At 38.6% G+C, this 21,403-nt stretch overlaps 1 non-coding gene across 1 annotated transcript; it reads left to right on the plus strand.

Moving 5' to 3' along the window:
- Positions 1-20,744: 20,744 nt before the first annotated feature.
- On the plus strand, positions 20,745-20,851 carry LOC148297623 (small nucleolar RNA R71). Its single transcript, XR_015833229.1, has one exon. It is a non-coding gene; the product is annotated as a small nucleolar RNA R71 (small nucleolar RNA).
- Positions 20,852-21,403: the final 552 nt, after the last annotated feature.

Consider the following 21,403-nt stretch of genomic DNA (forward strand, 5'->3'; position numbering starts at 1 on the left):
CATATTCCGAAACTTATCATAAATTTTCCCAAAATCAGCTCTCAACTACACTTAAAATATGTACCTCATTCTGTTAAGAAATAGTGTCCATGATTCATCATTTTCAAGCCACTGAGTATATATATTAATTTTAAACATATAATAAGATATTTAATTAATATCTCGTCCACACCAAAATCCAGTTAATAAGCAGTTCTGATCAGTGCATATTTATATATTATTTTGTACCCTACTAACTTATGATTTGATTATGTTTTTGAGTTAAACTTGTGCTTTTAATAAATTTTGTGTTTGTTTCAGTGTAATAAGCTTGAGACTCATTAAATGCATTTTGGAGACAAGTTAGCTCAAAATGGTGTCTGCAGATCAGTCAACTTCACGAATTGGACTGTACTTGCTCAAGAAGAACCAGATGATGAGCCATATATCATTGGAAAGATACGGAAGTATAGTTTCTGGAGAATTTTACGGTTCATGATTCCGAGTCTTCTAGAGGAAGTTATGCAAGTTTTGGCAGCTTAAGGTCAAATTCGGCAGCATCTGCGTTACTGGGCCAAAAATGACATTTGAAGGTCTTTCCGATTTTTTCTTGAGTAGGGCTGCATATGCTTGGAAATATAATTCAAAGGGTTTGAAGATCCAGATTTTTCCAGATTTTGTAGGAGGGAAGATCAAACCCAAAACAAGCCCACAAGCTGACTGCAATGCATTGTCAATTCCAGTCTATTTTCGGCAGTCAACTTGCAGGGCCCAAAACGTACACTTGTACTACTCATATGGGAATACATTCTTGATAAAAGTTGTTCCAATGGGTGTCTATTATGACATATCCAAATTTGAGCCCCATTGGATACATATTGAAACCTCAGGCCTTCCTACACCAAGTCTGGTTCAGAAGAATCATTTCTTTTCAGCAACCAAAAGAAAACCACATGGGTTGGCAGCAAAAGGCAGCCACAATTGAACACCTTTGAAAATCCATGTGAAGAAAGCTTCAAGAGCAGCAAAAGAAGTATGGGATGGAATTGATTCCAACCACACTAACATAGACAAGATGAAGTGAGAGTTATAGGTTGTATTAAAAGAGGAATGGTGGTGTTGGAATTCATCATGATGTTCCTCCCTCTTAGCCCTATAAATAGAGAAGTCTTCAAGCTTCAAAACACACCCCCAAGGGGAGGAGCTCTCAAACACTTCTCTAGGGCTCCCTGTTGCGTAGATTTCAGCTGCACCAAAATGGATTAAGCTGCATCCTCAACTTGTGATACTCGCAAGTGCACGAACCGTTGGTAGTTTAGCGTATGTAAGTGCGAGGTCGATTCCACAGGATTGGTGATTGAATGATCCAATTTAGTTTCCCTACACAAAACAGAAATGAAAAAGAAAGGAAATAAATAAAACAAGGAAGAAAGAAATAACTAACTCAAGCAGATAAGTTCCCAAGTTCAATTTAGATTAATGGATTGATTCTAGCTAAAGTATGATTAAGCCATGGTGTGTGGTCATAACCTTGTGTTCCTAATTTCCTAATTTGATCATTTGTTGTCTAACCTAAAATTAAGTATTAGGAACCCATTAAGCATAGAAGAACATTTTAAACAACCAAGTATGTATCTAATCCTTGTTGTCGAATGTCCATACATACTCTTCCTATTCATAGTTCAATTCGAATTAAAGCATGGTGTATACTCTTAATTCAAACCAAGACAGCTAACATGCAAGCCTAAATGGTGATCAATCATTCAAACTAGCATATTAACTTATAAGCATAATGAATAAGAACAAAAACCATAATTGAAACTTGGAAACTAATCAAACTTGAAACTAAAGAAAAGAATTTACATAACAATGAAAATTAAGTAGAACTTGGAAAAACTTAAGGAGAATTTCAGCACAAAGATCTCATTATAACAATTGAAAACTAGAAAGAGAAACTAAGAGAATTTGAGGGAGAGAAGGGAAGGGAGCTCTAGAGAAGTGTTTGAGAGCTCCCTCCCTTGAGGTGTGTTTACAAGCTTAGAGAACCTCCCTATTTATAGGCCTAAGGAAGTGAAAAATCTGAATTCAATATGGCTAATGCATACAACACTTGTTTTATAAAATCTGAAATGGTTGATGCACTTGTATTAGAAAATTTGAATTGGTTGATGCACTTCACCAATAAATCCCACCAGCAGCCCTAGCTCATCTTCATGTCACCATGACCAAGTTTCCAACCAGCTCAATAGCTCATGCCTAGCTCACCATGACCAAGCTTCCAACCATAAACAATAGCTCATCCTGAGGTCAGCATGACCAGCAACTTCAAGGGCTTACAAATTGGGCTTCACTTAAGCAAATTAAGACTTTAAGCACTCAAACTTGAAGTTCAGAATGTCTTCTTTCCAGCCATATATCATTTGGGCCAATCCAAGGTTGGAGGAGGAAGTTAAGGCCAAAACAAATTGCTAACTCATTTTGCGCGTTGATAAAATCCATCCTGAGCATGGCTCTGTGTTTGCTAGGTAACAGACTCCATATTTATCTAATGGGGCTGAATTTTGGATATGTTATAGTATACACCCATTGGAACAACTTTCATGAAGAATATTGCCTCATCCGAGCTATGTAGGTTACTGAAACAAAGCTTTCAATATGACCTACGAAACTGGACTGGCAGGGGGCTGTAGCCAAAATGAGTTTGTCTTTAAGCACTTCTTCCCTTTATCCAAATCAGGCTTTAACATGCATGGATTGCATCATTTCCCATCCAAAGCCATCATTTCCTATCCAAAGCCATCATTGTTACCTAAAGCTGAAAGATAAACACAAAAAGGATTAAAAGCACAAGTTTAACTCAAAAACATAACCAAATCATAAGCTAGAAGGGTACAAAATGATATACAATTATGAACCGATCAAATACCCCCAAACCTAGATTTTGCTAGTCCTCGAGCAAAACAACACAAAACAAAGTTAAAAACAAAACAAGAAGTTAACTAGACCACTTTCGTAGGTAACTCGATTGCATTGAGCGTATGCAACAAGCCTTTAAACCTCTAGGCATCCCTAGTAGGAGGAGTTGTGTCTCCTGAGGGTTTAACAGATACGATACCCACAAACGTTTTACTAACTCTACAAAACAAAATGGTTAGAAAACTTAATAGATTTGTTAGTCCTTAAGCAAAACCAAAAACAAAAACAAACATAAATACATTAACAAAAACAAAAAAATAAAACAAAAAGAAAAACAATTAAAAAAATAAAAAGAACTCAAAACAATCTTTCCGAACATTTTCTGAAGAGAAATGACTCATGCACATGACTAAAAAATTTTTAACAATAAAAGCTCAATTTTGGACATTATTCACAAAGCGGCAAAGTTCAAAACATAATATGCTCAAAGTGTGGTAGTGTGATAGCCAAATGCAACAAATTCCCCAATCTTAGTTTTCACACAATTTCAAAAATCATACAAAGCACAAATTCAACTTCAAATCTCACCAAAATTGTCCTCTCACAAATGAATCACTCGGAAGAGGGCTACAATGCAACACTCAGTTATAAACATGAGATTAGAGTTAAACCATAAGGGACTTAACTCGCAATAGAAAGATGAAGAACTTGCATTAATATGATCTCAAGAAGGATGCAAAACACTTAAAAGTAGAAAAATAAATGCAATTCAACCACATGACATTTAAGATCAATTTAGGTCTTTAGCATAGGTTGTAATGGGGCCAAGGGTGTAAGGTGAGTAAGAAATGAAGGGTATGGATAAAACAAAGTCCAAGAAACTCAAAATATAAGAGCATAAAACAATTGTTTACAAGACTTCGAATCATCACGATTAGATTTTTTCTTTTACACGATCAAAACTCCTTATACCTCCATTTACAATTATTCATACTCCTTTCCTTGAATTGAACAAACACCAATTTATTTAGAAGGCCCAAAAATGAAACCCAAAAATGAAATTTCATTCAACCACCACTTAATCACAATTTTTCCCTTTTCTTTTCTTTTCTTTCACCAATTGAGTGAATTTTTTTTTTTTTTTTATGTAATATCCCTTCCCAAACTTAGCATGAAAAACACATCCGAATTAGAGCTCATGAGTTCCTTAGAAAGGTAAATTCTTGTTTTTCGGGCTAAGGCGAGGAAATATAATTGGTAAAATGAAAGAAAATGTTTACATGTAGGCTCAAAATGGTTAACAATTGAAAATCATGCTTAAGCATGCATAAGGTTAGCTTGAAAGGCACAAACGATCCAAAGAGGGCCTTAATATCACTTCTTAAATGTCATGAAATCAACCAAATGACTCCTCCCACCATATTATGATGTTGCCCAAGTTTTGGGCTCGATCCGAAATCAATAGGTGTAAGAAATTGGACAGTTCAAGTTCAAAGGCAATTCGTTCCTAATTGGAGTGGTTGGTGTTTTGGGTAGTTCTAGAGATTGGATTTCACTCAAACTTAACCAAATGACTCCTCCCACCATATTATGTTGTTGCCCAAGTTTTGGGCTCGATCCGAAATAAATAGGGGTAAGAAATTGGACAATTCAAGTTCAGAGACAGTTCGTTCCTAATTGGAGTGGCTGGTGTTTTGGGTAGTTCTAGAGATTGGATTTCACTCAAACTTAACCAAATGACTCCTCCCACCATATTATGATGTTGCCCAAGTTCTGGGCTCAATCCGAAATCAATAGTTGTAAGAAATTGGACAATTCAAGTTCAAAGGCAGTTCATTCCTAATTGGGGTGGTTGGTGTATTGGGTAGTTCTAGACATCGGATTTCACTCAAACTTAACCAAATGACTCTTCCCACCATATTATGACGTTGCCCAAGTTTTGGGCTCGATCCGAAATCAATAGGTGTAAGAAATTGGACAATTTATGTTCAAAGGAAGTTCGTTCCTAATCGGAGTGGTTGGTGTATTCCATAGTTCTAGAGATCGGATTTCACTCAAAACTAACAAAATGACTCCTTCCACCATATTATGATGTTGCCCAAGTTTTGGGCTCGATCCAAAATCAATAGGTGTTAGAAATTGGACAATTCAAGTTCAAAGGCAGTTCGTTCCTAATTGGAGTGGTTGGTGTTTTGGGTAGTTCTCGAGATCGGATTTCACTCAAACTTAACCAAATGACTCCTCCCACCATATTAGGATGTTGCCCAAGTTTTGGGCTCGATCCGAAATCAATAGGTGTAAGAAATTGGACAATTCAAGTTCGAAGGCAATTCGTTCCTAATTGTAGTGGTTGGTGTTTTGGGTAGTTCTGGAGATTGGATTTCACTCAAACTTAACCAAATGACTCCTCCGACCATATTATGATGTTGCCCAAGTTTTGGGCTCGATCCGAAATCCATAGGTTTAACAAATTCGACAATTTATGTTCAAAGGCAGTTCGTTCCTAATCGGGGTGGTTGTTGTGTTCCATAGTTCTAGAGATCAGATTTAACTCAAAACTAACCAAATGACACCTGCCGCCATATTAAAATGTTGCCCAAGTTTTGGGCTCGATCCAAAATCAATAGGTGTAAGAAATTGGACAATTCAAGTTCGTAGGCAGTTCATTCCTAATTGGAATGGCTGGTGGTTTGGGTAGTTCCAGAGATTGGATTTCACGCCAACTTAACCAAATGACGCCTCGTACCATATTATGTTGTTGCCCAAGTTTTGGGCTCGATCCGAAATCAATAGGTGTAAGAAATTGGACAATTCAAGTTCAGAGACAGTTCGTTCCTAATTGGAGTGGCTGGTGTTTTGGATAGTTCTAGAGATTGGATTTCACTCAAACTTAAGCAAATGACTCCTCCCACCATATTATGGTGTTGCCCAAGTTCTGGGCTCGATCCGAAATCAATAGTTGTAAGAAATTGGACAATTCAAGTTCAAAGGCAGTTCATTCCTAATTGGGGTGGTTGGTGTATTGGGTAGTTCTAGACATCGGATTTCACTCAAACTTAACCAAATGACTCTTCCCACCATATTATGACGTTGCCCAAGTTTTGGGCTCGATCCGAAATCAATAGGTTTAAGAAATTGGACAATTTAGGTGCAAAGGAAGTTCGTTCCTAATCGGAGTGGTTGGTGTATTCCATAGTTCTAGAGATCGGATTTCACTCAAAACTAACAAAATGACTCCTCCCACCATATTATGATGTTGCCCAAGTTTTGGGCTCGATCCAAAATCAATAGGTGTTAGAAATTGGACAATTCAAGTTCAAAGGCAGTTCGTTCCTAATTGGAGTGGTTGGTGTTTTGGGTAGTTCTCGAGATCGGATTTCACTCAAACTTAACCAAATGACTCCTCCCACCATATTATGATGTTGCCCAAGTTTTGGGCTCGATCCGAAATCAATAGGTGTAAGAAATTGGACAATTCAAGTTCGAAGGCAGTTCGTTCCTAATTGGAGTGGTTGGTGTTTTGGGTAGTTCTGGAGATTGGATTTCACTCAAACTTAACCAAATGACTCCTCCGACCATATTATGATGTTGCCCAAGTTTTGGGCTCGATCCGAAATCCATAGGTTTAACAAATTCGACAATTTATGTTCAAAGGCAGTTCGTTCCTAATCGGGGTGGTTGTTGTATTCCATAGTTCTAGAGATCGGATTTCACTCAAAACTAACAAAATGACTCCTCCCACCATATTATGACGTTGCCCAAGTTTTGGGCTCGATCCGAAATCAATAGGTGTAAGAAATTGGACAATTTAGGTGCAAAGGAAGTTCGTTCCTAATCGGAGTGGTTGGTGTATTCCATAGTTCTAGAGATCGGATTTCACTCAAAACTTACAAAATGACTCCTCCCACCATATTATGATGTTGCCCAAGTTTTGGGCTCGATCCAAAATCAATAGGTGTTAGAAATTGGACAATTCAAGTTCAAAGGCAGTTCGTTCCTAATTGGAGTGGTTGGTGTTTTGGGTAGTTCTCGAGATCGGATTTCACTCAAACTTAACCAAATGACTCCTCCCACCATATTATGTTGTTGCCCAAGTTTTGGGCTCTATCCGAAATCAATAGGTGTAAGAAATTGGACAATTCAAGTTCAAAGGTAGTTCGTTCCCAATTGGAGTGGTTGGTGTTTTGGGTAGTTCTAGAGATCGGATTTCACTCAAATTTAACCAAATGACTCCTCCCAACATATTATATGTTGCCCAAGTTTTGTGCACAATCCGAAATCAATAGGTGTAAGAAATTGGACAATTCAAGTTGGAAGGCAGTTCGTTCCTAATTGCGGTGGTTGGTGTATTGGGTAGTTCTAGAGATCGGATTTCACTCGAAATTAACCAAATGACTCCTCCCACCATATAATGATGTTTCCCAAGTTTTGGGCTCGATCCGAAATCAATACGTGTAAGAAGTTGAAAAATTTTAGTTCAAAGGCAGTTCGTTCCAAATTGGAGTGGTTGGGGTTTTTGGTAGTTCTATAGATTGGATTTCACTCAAACTTAACCAAATGACTTCTCCCACCATATTATGATGTTGCCCAAGTTTTGGGCTCGATCCGAAATCAATAGGTGCAAGAAACTGGACAATTTATGTTCAAAGGTAGTTCGTTCCTAATCGGAGTGGTTGGTGTATTTCATAGTTCCAGAGATCGGATTTCACTGAAAACTAACCAAATGACTTCTCCCCCCATATTATGATGTTGCCCTAGTTTTGGGCTCGATCCGAAATCAATAGGTGTAAGAAATTGGACAATTCAAGTTCAAGGGCAGTTCGTTCCTAATTTGAGTGGTTGGTGTTTTGGGTAGTTCTAGAGATCGGATTTCACTCAAAACTAACCAAATGACTCCTCCCACCATATTATGATGTTGCCCAAGTTTTGGGCTCGATCCGAAATCAATAGGTGTAAGAAATTGGACAATTCAAGTTCAGAGGCAGTTCGTTCCTAATTGGAGTGGTTGGTGTTTTGGGTAGTTCTAGAGATTGGATTTCACTCAAACTTAACCAAATGACTCCTCCCACCTTATTATGATTTTGCCCACGTTTTGGGCTCAATCCGAAATCAATATGTGTAAGAAATTGGACAATTCAAGTTCAAAGGCAGTTCGTTCCTAATTGGAGTCACTACTACAAAAAGGGCAAAAGACGACCAGAAAAAGATGACGGTAGAACAAAAAACCGTCGTTGTTTTTAAAAAGACGACGGTAACAAAAAACCGTCGTGGATAAGTGACTTAAACAACTAAAAAATGGAGATACTGTTGAGAATTTTTTTATAACGACGCACACAAATAAAAAAGCGTCGTCTTATTAAAAAGCTTTTCTTTAGAGTTAAAATCTGACCAAAAAATAACGACAACAGGTATGACAAGCGTCGTCTTTTAAAAATCAAGTGTCCTTTTTTTGGTAAAGACATGGTTGTTTTGAAAGAACTGTTGTCTATTATATGTAAAGATGACGGTTTTTTTATAAAAAGGGTCGTCTATTATTAAGTAAAGACGACGGTTTTTTTTATGAAAAGGGTTGTTGTTGTGTCGGATTCACTGCACCAAAATGGATTCACTGCATCCTCAACTTGTGATACTCGCAAGTGCACGAGCCGTTTGGTAGTATAGCATATGTAAGTGCGAGGTCGATCCCACGAGGATTGGTGATTGAATGATCCAATTTGTTTCCCCTACACAAAATAGAAATGAAAAAGAAAATAAATAAAACAAGAAAAAAAAGGAAATAAATAAGTTCCCAAGTTCAATTAGATTAACGGATTGATTCTAGCTAAAGTATGATTAAGCCATGGTGTTTGGTCATAATCTTGTGTTCCTAATTCCCTAATTTGATCATTTGTTGTCTAACCTAAAACTAAGCATTAGGAACCCATTAAGCATAGAAGAACAATTTAAACAACCAAGTATGTATCTAATCCCTGTTGTCGAATGTCCATACATACTCTTCCTATCCATAGTTCAATTCGAATTAAAGCATGGTGTCTACTCTTAATTCAAACCAAGATAGCTAACATGCAAGCCTAAATGGTGATCAATCATTCAAACTAGCATATTAACTTATAAGCATAATGAATAAGAACAAAAACCATAATTGAAACTTGGAAACTAATTAAACTTGAATACTTAAGAAAGAATGTACATTACAAATAAAAGTAAAGTGGAACTTGAAGGAAAATTTAGTAAACTCATTTTGTTACAACAATTGACAACTTGAAAGGAAACTAAGAGAATTTGAGGGAGAGAAGGTAAGGGAGCTCTAGAGAAGTGTTTGAGAGCTGCCCCCCTTGGGGTGTGTTTTGAAGCTTGAAGGCTTCTCTATTTATAGGGCTAAGAGGGAGGAACAACATGATGAATACCCACACCATCCTTCATCTTTAATACAACCCATAACTCCCACCTCATCTTGTCTATGTTAGTGTGGTTGGAATCAATCTCATCCCATACTTCTTTTGCTGCACCTCAAACTTTCTTCACATGGGATCAAAGGTGATCAATTGTGGCTGCCTTTTGCTGCCAACCCATGTGGTCTTCTTTTGGTTGTTGAACAAAAACGAGTCTTCTGAACCAGACTTGGTGTAGGAAAGCCAGAGGTTTCCAAACGTATCCAATGGTGCTCAAATTTGGATATGTTATACTAGACACCCATTGGAATAACTTCTATGAAGAAAGTATTCCCATCGGAGCAGTAGAAGTGTGCGTTTTGGGCCTTGCAAGTTGGCACCCGAACAGAGACTGGAATTGACTTCATTTCATTTCTTTGCTTTACATGCATGCACATGCTTTCTCTATAATAACTCCAGCATGTACCAACTTGCTCCTTTAGAATTTCATAGCTGGAATGCCTCCCCACTTCACTCATTATGTTGGATCCAAAGTCAGTTGCAGCATGAGTGAGGCACATGGCTTAAAGGAGGAGACAAGGCTCAAAGCTGGCAGCTGCAAATCCTCCTGAGCATGGTTCAGTGTTGGACGGGCTAAGGACTCCACATATGTTTAATTGGGCTGAATTTTGGATATGTTATACTAGACACCCAATTGAACAACTTCTATGAAGAATGTCTCCTCATCCGAGTTGTGCAGATTGCTGAATTGAGACCTGCAAGGTGACTTACGAAACTGGACTGACAAGAAGTGTGGCCCAACTTTGGTTTTGTCTTTAAGCTCTTGCTCTTTGCCAATCAGCCCTTAACATGCATGGATTGCATCAAATGTGATCTCTTGCTATCTTAACCTACAAAATACACAAATAGAGGTAAGTGACTCAAAATAAAGAGAAACTAAGCAAAATCACTAAGTAAAGAAGGCAAGCAAGTGTATGAAATTATGGACTTATCAAAACAGAAAATGGATTAAAAGCACAAGTTTAACTCAATAACATAACCAAATCATAAGGTAGAAGGGTACAAAATGATATACAATTATGAACCGATCAGTTGTCTTTTATGAAGTAAAGACGACCCTTTTTATATGAAAATGGTCGTCTATTATGAAGTAAAGACGACGGTTTTCATATAAAAAGGGCCGTCTATTATATGTAAAGACGACGGTTTTCATATAAAAAGGGTCGTCTATTATATGTAAAGACGACGGTTTTCATATAAAAAGGGTCGTCTATTATGAAGTAAAGACGACGGTTTTTTTTATAAAAAGGGTCGTCTATTATATGTAAAGACGACGGTTTTTTATAAAAAGGGTCGTCTATTATAAGTAAAGACGACGGTTTTTTTATAAAAAAGGGTCGTCTATTATATGTAAAGACGACGGTTTTTTATAAAAATGGTCGTCTATTATATGTAAAGACGACGGTTTTTTATAAAAAGGGTCGTCTATTATAAGTAAAGACGACGGTTTTTTTATAAAAAAGGGTCGTCTATTATATGTAAAGACGACGGTTTTTTATAAAAAGGGTCGTCTATTATATGTAAAGACGACGGTTTTTTTATAAAAAAGTGTAACAACCCAAACCTTAATTATTATTTAACTATTAATTTAATGAAGGAAAAGACTAAACTACCCTCGGAATAATTTTTTAGGTTTTAAGTTGACTTTTTGACCGAGAAAGAATTTGGAAAATCCACTTGTACCATTGCGTAGAGCACGACAAAACGAGTCCGTAGACACGTAATGGGCTCAATTCCGAGTCGTATTGAAGATAATACAATCAAAATACGAAAAAGGGCAAAATTGAAATTTTGGAAAAAAAAATCAGATTTTAAAATCAGACCCTCCCTTTCTCTCTCCTCACTCTCTCTTCTTCCTCGCGACATCTCCCCCCCCCTCTGGTTTTCCAGCCGACACCACCCCTCCTCCCAGCCACCACCATCGACGCCGGCCAGCCCAGATCGGACCGGCGACTCCCCAGCCTCCTTGCCCGACGTCCTCCCCCGCCGCCTGCCGCCACGAATCGCTGGAGAGAACCAGAAAATCGCGTCAGTTTTGGCAGAATTTCGTCGGCTCCGTTCGTCGTCATCCGGCCACCAAATCGGATGAATTAGGTATGGAAATTCGACTGATTTTCACGTTCTAGCTGATTGTTGGGTAGGATTGGAGAGATTTTGAGGTTTAAGAGGTTAGTTTTCGAGTTAAGTTTCTGCCGAGCTTAGGATGCCGGAATCAGTCACTTCCGGTCACGTTTTGGCCTTAGTCCAAGAACAAAAGTGGTTCCAAATTTGGTGTTTTACCTAGACTAGGAGTTTGGGCCAGCGGTTTAGAGATTTTCCGGTCGCCGGAAATTGTTAGGTACACCCACGCGCGGCCGGCGCGTGGACGGCGCGTGGGCCAGGTAGCGGGGACCACTCTTGGTCCCAGAACGATCCTCGTGTCCTCACGAGCGCGTAGGATTTCGCGGATCTCAATTCGGATAACGTTTGAACCCCGAACGGATCTCGCACAGTGTGCGTTTTCCGGGTTCAATACGTTCGGACCGTTGGATCGTAGTCAAACTGGAGTATTGTTGTTAATATTATGTTAACTCGCAATTGTACGGGGCAATTAGTAGTATAGCAAGACAAGTACGAGGTCGTACCCACGAAGACTGAGAAGTTAAAACTAGTTATGTACTTAGATTACCAAATTCAAGAAAGTAGGAGGTTATGTCTAAAACAGAATTTAAAACAAGAGTGGTTGTGATTGTTGAACAAAAGAAGCAAAATGAAATTGCAAACAAAAACAAGTAAACAAATGTAACAAAGAGTGGTTTTAAGAGTTGGAAAACAGATTTTGAGACTAGGGCATTCGAATCACCATAACAATTCAATTCTGGGTTATAAAGATTCAAGTAACAAGTCTAATTCAGATTCAAAGATTGATTCTAGCTAAAGTATGATTAGGCCATGGTGTTTGGTCCTAACCTTGTGTTCCTAATTCCCTAATTTGATCATTTGTTGTCTAACCTAAAATTAAGCATTAGGAACCCATTAAGCATAGAAGAACATTTTAAACAACCAAGTATGTATCTAATCCCTGTTGTCGAATGTCCATACATACTCTTCCTATTCATAGTTCAATTCGAATTAAAGCATGGTGTATACTCTTAATTCAAACCAAGATAGTTAACAAACAAGTTCTAATGGTGATCAATCATTCAAACAAGCATGTTAACTTATAAGCATAATGAATAAGAACATGAATCATGAATCAAACTTGAAACTCCAAACTTATAAACCCAGAATATTCATGTTAGGTTACATCGAAGCCCTAGTTATGGATTTAGCTACTCATAATGGAAAAGAGACTTGAACAGAAATGAGAAAACATAATGAATACAATAAGAGTAGAAAAACCCTTTTTCTGAAGTTCTTGTGGTGTCCAAGGCTTCTCCAAGTGCTTCTCCACTTCTAATGCTTCTCCAAGAGCTTCCCCACTTCTAGAAAGATGTATGAAGGATATGGAGGTGATTTGGGATGAGTTTGAGTGAGTGGTGATGGCTAAGGAAGATGAAATTCGTAGGGAAATGAAAGAGAGGTTTGCTGGAGTTGTTTTGGTGATTGTTGGAGTGTTTGGGATTTTGAGAGTGTTTGAGGATGGTTGGAGTGAATTGTGGGGGTTGTGAATCTCAGGATTTGTTGTTTTCTTGAATGTGGAATGGATGTGGTATTTATAGGGAGAGGGGAGTGACAAATCTGAATTCAATATGGCTAATGCATACAACACTTGCATTATAAAAGATGAATTGGTTGATGCACTTCACTAATGCATACAACACTTGCATTATAAAATCTGAATTGGTTGATGCACTTCACCAATAGATCCCACCAGCAGCCCTAGCTCATCTTCATGTCACCATGACCAAGCTTCCAACCAGAAATGATAGCTCATACCTAGCTCACCATGACCAAGCATCCAACCAGCACATGCTGAGGTCAGCATAACCAGCAACTTCAAGGGCTTACAACTTGGGCTTCTATTAATCAAATTAGGACTTTAAGCACTCGAAATTGAAGTTCAGAATGTCTTCTTTCCAGCCATATGTCATTTGGGCCAATCCAAGGTCTGAGGAGGAAGTTAAGGCCACAACAAATTGCTAACTCATTTTGCGCGCTGATAAAATCCATCCTGAGCATGGCTCTGTGTTTGCTAGGTAACAGACTCCATATTTATCCAATGGGGCTGAATTTTGTATATGTTATAGTACACACCCATTGGAACAACATTCATGAAGAATGCTGCCTCATCCGAGCTGTGTAGGTTGCTGAAACAAAGCTTGCAATATGACCTACGGAACTGGACTGGCAGGGGGCTGTAGCCAAAATGAGTTTGTCTTTTAAGCTCTTCTTCCATTCATCCAAATTAGGCCTTAACATGCTTGAATTGCATGAATTATGCTCTCTTGCTCTATTGGCCTACAAAACACACAAAGGGAGGGAAATAATTTAGAATTATAGGAACTAAGCAAAAGAAGTAAGTAAATTGGGCATGTATATGTATGAAATTATGAGCTTAACACACCCCCAAACTTAGATTTTGCTAGTCCTCGAGCAAAACAAAAGAGAAACAAAGATAAAAACAAAACAAGAAGTTAACTAGACCACTTTCGTAGGTAACTCGATTGCATTGAGCGTATGCAACAAGCCTTTAAACCTCTAGGCATCCCTAGTAGGAGGAGTTGTGTCTCCTGAGGGTTTAACAGATATGATACCCACAAACGTTTTTCTAACTCTACAAAACAAAATGGTTAGAAAAACAACTTTGAAATCAACTAATGAAAATGAAAGAAAGTTTTAGTCATACCTTCAACACCATAGAGTTGCCAAGATAGGTCATCAATCAGTGTGTACAAGTGGAAGCTATAGCTCAAAGGCACACAGTTTCAAAGCAAGCACACTCAAACCTTGAATAGAGAACATGCTTCGACTCTAATTCTCACAGATAACACTCAATCACTCAGAACCTATGTTTTAATTCTCTCAAGAAAGCATAAGTGAGTGTATGAAATAGAAGCACAAATTTGGTTAGATCTCATGAAAGGAATTAAATACTAAGAATAGAGATACACACATACTTACCAGCACCCATGAATACATCCTCAAAGATCAGCTAGGTCTTTCACAATGTTGTAATGAAAGGCTAAGGTTTAGGGGAAATGGAAGAATTGGAAGGAAAAACAAATAACTTAAGAACATACCAAGGTTGCATGCTTCATTAATCTGCAAGGCATCATTGATTTAGATTGGCATGGCAGCAAACTTCATGGTATCACCTGGCATGGACTTTATTTTTCACACTTAGATCAAATCGAAACACTTTCATCTTCGTTGATTTGATCTGCATCTTCATTAACTTCATTGCACAGATTCACACCAAATTTCATTTAGGTACACGGCAGCAACTTCCTTGCATCAAACTTTATCTTGGCACACCTTGGTATATTTCTAAGTTATAGGGTATGGCTACAAGAGGTTAAGTATCTCAGATTGAGATACAAAGGTAGGGAAAATGATGAGGGTGATAAAAGAAAAGGCTTTGAGTGTTTGGCTTCAAGAGGGCTAATGGAACACACATATGGGTAGGGTGAAAAGAAAGCATATAGAATGGTTATACACACATAGCCTAGCATCACTTCAATGAGTTCATTCATGAATGAGAGCAAGCATATGATATCTGCAAAAGAGAATCATCCTTAGTATTCGATCAAAATGAAATGATGAGATCAATTAGAGTGAATTGAAGAAAATAAGTATGGATGAGAAATAGAACACTTTAAACCCTCTCAAGAAAGCAATTAGGCTCGATATAGCTCACTAGGGTAGTCTCCACTATTTTCCTTCAAGAATTTGAGCATGGTACTTTAGCCACCAGAATTCTAAGAGCAAAAGCTTTGTGAAGTGCGAAATTCTGATATGAAAACCTCAAATAGCAGCTCCATAGCATTGATTGTATGACATTCTTTAAAAAAAATAAAAAATAAAAAAAAGTGACAAGAGAACGAAAATTGAAAACACAAATGGATAAGAAAATTGAAATTGAAAACCTTCCCCCCAGACCTGAATTGAACATTGTCCTCAATGTGAAAGCATACAAAAGATGATTGAGAACAAACAAATGATAAAGGGAAAAGTTTAGAAGAAGGTTTAGGAAAAATAAAAAATAAAAAAAATGAATATATAAGCAACTCATGGATGACCAGTTAAGGGCCTCAGAAAACACAGCCAGGGGATCCGGGAAGGTTGGAGGGGTCACAATGGTCCCGCTTAAAACCCAAACTTCTTAGACACCGAAGGTGTCGCCTAAAGAACTCCTAGACACTGTATTGACGGAAGTGCTCACTGGAGTTACCATAAGTTAGCTCATATGAAAAATCTTTTTAAATTTTTAAATTTTTTTATTTTTTTTAAATTTTTATAAAAAAAAAAACAGAAATTTAAAATAATAACAAGTAAAGAGAAAGGATTGAAATGCTCCCCCTTGATGCGATTAGGTCGATTGCTACCAAGCACCTTCTTCTTGAACACATGGGTTGCCTCCCAAGAAGCGCCTTAGTTACTGTCTTGGCAAGACATTGTGCAATCAGCTAAGTTGATGGTACGAAGGGAAGTTGATCTACCACATGGCCAGTTTGGATGCCAGCTGAAACTCCCTCATAGAATGGCTTTAAACGTTGTCCATTTACTTTGAAAGTCGAGCCATCTTTAGGGTTTTGAATCTCCACAGCTCCATAGGGAGAAACATTGACCACGGTGAATGGGCCTTGCCATCTAGACTTCAATTTTCCTGGAAAGAGACGCAAACGTGAGTTAAACAAAAGAACTGACATACCTTTGGAGAACTCTTTCTGTTGAATGTTTCTGTCATGGTAACTCTTGGTTCGTTCTTTGTAAAGCTTTGCATTCTCATAAGACTCATGTCTAATTTCTTCCAATTCATTGAGCTGAAACTTTCTTGCATGGCCTGCCTTGTCTAGATCAAAATTCAACTTCTTGATGGCCCAAAAAGCATTGTGTTCAAGCTCCATTGGCAGGTGACAAGCTTTCCCAAACACAAGACGATAAGGGCTCATTCCAATGGGAGTCTTATATGCAGTCCTATAAGCCCATAATGCATCATTGAGCTTGGCTGCCCAATCTTTCCTTGTATTGTTCACCACCTTCTCCAGGATGTGCTTAATTTCTCTATTGCTTATTTCCACTTGACCAGAAGTTTGCGGATGATATGGTGTAGAGACTCGATGGGTGATGTTGTACTTTTTCATGAGTGCTTCGAATGGCTTGTTACAGAAGTGGCTGCCTCCATCACTAATGACAGCCCTTGGAGTACCAAACCTTGTGAAAATATTATCCTTCAAGAACTTTAGCACCACCTTATAATCATTGGTTTTGGTGGCTATGGCTTCCACCCATTTAGACACATAATCAACAGCAACAAGTATGTAAGTATAACCAAAGGAAGATGGGAATGGCCCCATGAAATCAATACCCCACACATCGAAGAGCTCCACAACAAGTATGTTATTCAATGGCATTTCATTCCTGCGACTTATGTTCCCCATCCTTTGGCACCTATCACACTTAACACAAAAATTAAATGCATCTTTAAATAGAGTGGGCCAAAAGAAACCAGATTGCAGAATTTTAAGTGCTGTTTTCTTAGCTCCAAAGTGACCTCCACAGGCCAATTTGTGGCTATGCCTAAGTATGCTTTCTTGCTCTTCTTCTGGAACACATCTTCTGATGAGTTGATCCGGGCAATGCTTGAATAAGAAAGGTTCATCCCATACATAATGTTTCACCATGGAAAAGAACTTCTTCTTATCCTGAGAAGTTAGATCATTTCTAAGAACACCACAAGCAAGATAATTAACAAAATCAGCATACCATGGCTCTTTGACTTGGGCAGCATATAGTTGTTCATCAGGGAAAGTCTCATTCAAGGGTAGCACAGCTCCTCCTTTTTCTTCAACCACAATTCTGCTCAAATGATCAGCTACCACATTCTCACATCCCTTCTTATCTCGAATCTCCAAATCGAATTCTTGCAGCAAGAGAATCCATCTAATCAAGCGTGGTTTGGCATCCTTCTTAGTGAGCAAGTATCTAAGGGCTGCATGGTCAGAATAAACAATTACTTTAGAACCAACAAGGTAAGAACGAAATTTTTCTAAAGCAAAAACCACAGCAAGCAACTCCTTCTCTGTTGTGGAGTAGTTGATTTGAGCATCATTCAAGGTCCGGCTAGCATAATGAATCACATGGGGCAGCTTGTTCTTCTTTTGACCTAAAACTGCACCAATAGCAAAGTCAGAGGCATCACACATTATTTCAAATGGTAAAGACCAATCCGGAGCTATGATAATAGGGGCTGAAGTTAGCTCCCTCTTCAAGGTAGAAAAAGCTTCCATGCAAGCTTCATTAAACTCAAAAACAGCATCCTTAGCAAGGAGATTACACAATGGCCTTGTAATGCTTGAGAAATTTTTGATGAACCTTCTATAGAATCCAGCATGACCTAGAAAGCTTCTAATTCCTTTAACAGAGGTAGGGGGTGGAAGATTTGAGATGAGGTCGATCTTGGCTTTATCCACTTCGATTCCCTTGCTTGAAATCACATGGCCTAGTACAATGCCTTGTCTCACCATGAAGTGACACTTCTCCCAATTCAAAATCAGATTTGTTTCTTGGCATCTTTTAAGCACTAGAGACAAGTGGTGAAGACAATTATCAAAAGAGGAACCAAAAACTGAAAAATCATCCATAAATACCTCAATGAATCGTTCCACCATATCTGAAAAGATTGACATCATGCATCTTTGGAAAGTTGCTGGGGCATTGCACAAACCGAATGGCATCCTTCTATAAGCAAACGTACCAAATGGGCATGTGAATGTGGTTTTCTCTTGGTCTTCCGGAGCAATGGGAATTTGATTATAACCTGAAAAACCATCAAGAAAACAATAGTAAGCATGGCCAGATAAACGTTCAAGCATTTGATCAATAAAAGGCAAGGGGAAATGATCTTTTCTAGTGGATGTGTTCAACTTCCTGTAATCAATGCAAACTCTCCAACCAGTGACAGTTCGTGTAGGAACTAGCTCATTCTTCTCATTCTTCACAACGGTGATTCCGGACTTCTTTGGAACAACTTGCACAGGGCTCACCCACTTAGAATCTGAAATTGGGTAGATGATTCCTACATCGAGTAGCTTTAAAACTTCAGCTCTAACCACCTCTTTCATGTTGGGATTTAGCCTCCTTTGGGCATCACGAGATGGTTTGCTGTCTTCTTCCATTAAAATCCGGTGCATGCACATGCTTGGACTAATTCCTTTGATGTCTGCTATGGTCCACCCAATGGCTGTTTTATGCTCTTTTAGAACTTTAATTAAGCTCTCTTCTTCATGTGAGGAGAGACCTGCAGCAATTATTACAGGGAGAGTTTCGTTAGCACCCAAATATGTATATTTAAGATTATTGGGAAGAGGTTTAAGTTCTAGCTTTGGTGGGATGACAATGGATGGCTCCAATTTCGTGGATGATGGTCCAAGAGGCTCGATTGGTGGCCTAAAGGATGGTGGGTATGGCGGAAACACTTCTAAGGCAGCCACCACTTCTTGGAACTCCGGTTCACAAAGATCTTCCTCTTCTTGTGTTAAGACAGCTTCTAGAGCATCATTAGACTTTCTCTGCAAAATTTTGGAAGAAACCTCATGATCCACAACATCAATTGAAAAGCAAGAATCAAGAGAGATAGAAGGTTGAGATAGAGCATTAAGCATTTTAAATTCAACAGTTTCACCCAAAACAGTCATGGAGAGAGTGCTATCTTTCACTTTGATGATTGTGTCTGCAGTGGCCATGAATGGCCTGCCTAGGAGAATGGGATCAACACGATCTCCATTTGGATTGTCTTCCATGTCCATCACTACAAAATCAGCAGGGAGAATTAGTGTATTAACTTGAACTAGAATATCTTCTACAATACCTTTTGGATATTTTATAGAATGATCAGCTAGTTCAAGTCGCATTGAAGTCTTCTTCATCCCTTCTAAGCCAAGCTCTTGATAAACTGAATATGGCAAAACATTGATGCTTGCTCCCAAGTCCAACATGGCTCTTCCAACCTTCTTGCCTCCAATGTTAATGGGAATGTCAAAGCTGCCAGGATCATCTAGTTTTGGTGGAAGCTTCCTTTGCAATACAGCACTTACATTCTGGTCGAGCTTTACTCCTTCATTTGGAGCGAAATTGAGCTTGTGAGTTTTCAAGTCCTTGATGAATTTTCCATATGCAGGAATCTGTTCAATAAGATCAAGCAAAGGCAAATTGATATTAACTTTACTCAAAATATCATAAATCTCTTTAAAAGCCTTATCTTGCTTTGCTTTCTTAAGACGGCCTGGAAATGGAATCTGTGGAACATATGGAGCGGGTGGCACGTATCTATCTTCTTGAAGATGTGGTGGCACAAATTTGTCATCCCTTTTATGCAATTGGAATTGATCGGATTTCTGAGAATCTGATTTGGCCTTAGGAGCAGATTGAGAAGTTTTGAGTTGTTCTCCTTCCGTGGCCATGGTCTCCTCCTCTTCATCTTCTACAATCACAACATCATTTGAAAGATTAGAATCATCTTTATTATCAATGATCTTACCTGATCTGAGCACATGAATGGCCTTGGCTTCTGGGTTCTTTGGATTGATCTCAGTTTGGCTTGGCCATTTCCCAGGCACTCTTTGAGTTATTTCAGCAGCTATTTGGCCTAATTGGACTTCCAATTTGGAGATGGCAGCTTGTGTAGTTTGCTGAAAATTGGATTGGTTGATTGCCATCTGCTTCACTATATCTTCCAATGATGATGATGATTGTTGTGGCCTTTGGAATGAAGGGGGATTTGCTTGATTCTGGGTATTTCTCCATGAAAAGTTTGGATGATTCCTCCAACCTGGATTATAACTTTGAGAGTATGGATCATTTCTTGGACCTTGGTTGTAGGAATTTACCAACTTAGCTTGCTCTTGCACAAATTCTGGATATCCAGCCCCAAGTGGACAAGCTGTGGTAGCATGGTCATGAGATTCACAAATGCTACACACTTCCTTCGGAGGGCTTCTTGAGTTTAATGCAAGAAGAGCATCTAGCTTTTGTTCCAATTTTGAAATCTGCACACTAGAAGCATCATTAGAACCACTAATAACACGTTTACCTCTTGTATCCGTATGTTGGGTCTCCATTGCTATCTCCTCAAAGAGTTCGTACGTTTCTTCTGGAGTTTTGGTTTTAAAAGAACCACCTGCAAAATTGGTGACTATATTATGACTAGAAGGGGTTAGTCCTTTATAAAACATACGCATTTGAAGCTTCAATGGAATCCCATGATGAGGACATTGGTTGAGCAACCCATTGAATTTCTCCCATGCTTCACAAAACGATTCATCATCTTGCTGTGCAAATAACAAGATCTTGTCCCTAAGCATGTCGGTCTTTTGCGTGGAGAAGTATTTTTCCAGGAACTTCTTTTGAATGGCAGACCATGTAGTGAGTGAACCAGGCTTCAAAGAATTCAACCAATACTTCGCCTTATCCTTTAAAGTGTATGGAAACACTCTCATTCGAAGTTGATCTTCTGTCACACCTGTCAAGGGAAAAGAACTCACAACATTAAAAATATCCTTTATATGAGTTAATGGATCTTCATTAGGTAAACCATAAAAGGAAGGCAACATATTAAGATGAGAAGATTTAAGCTCATAGTTTCGAGCTACAGTGGGCAGCGAAATGCTTGAAGGAGATGCTGGAATTGTTGGGATATCAAGTTCTCCCATGAACTCAATGGCAGCCATCATTTCTTCTTCTTCTTGGTCTGAACTTGCTTCCGAATTTGAAGGTGAAGAACCAGGAAGTTCAGTGTGGAGAGCAAGACTTGTAAATGTAGCAAGAGCTTGCTCTTTTGCAGTTGACAACTCCCTTTCTAGACGATTCTGAATTTCAGAGGTCACTCGTCTGGGTTGCAATGATGGTCCTGCGTT

This window comes from Prunus avium, chromosome 1, assembly GCF_965620075.1.
Source record: "Prunus avium chromosome 1, drPruAviu1.hap1.1, whole genome shotgun sequence".
Lineage (NCBI taxonomy): Eukaryota > Viridiplantae > Streptophyta > Magnoliopsida > Rosales > Rosaceae > Prunus > Prunus avium.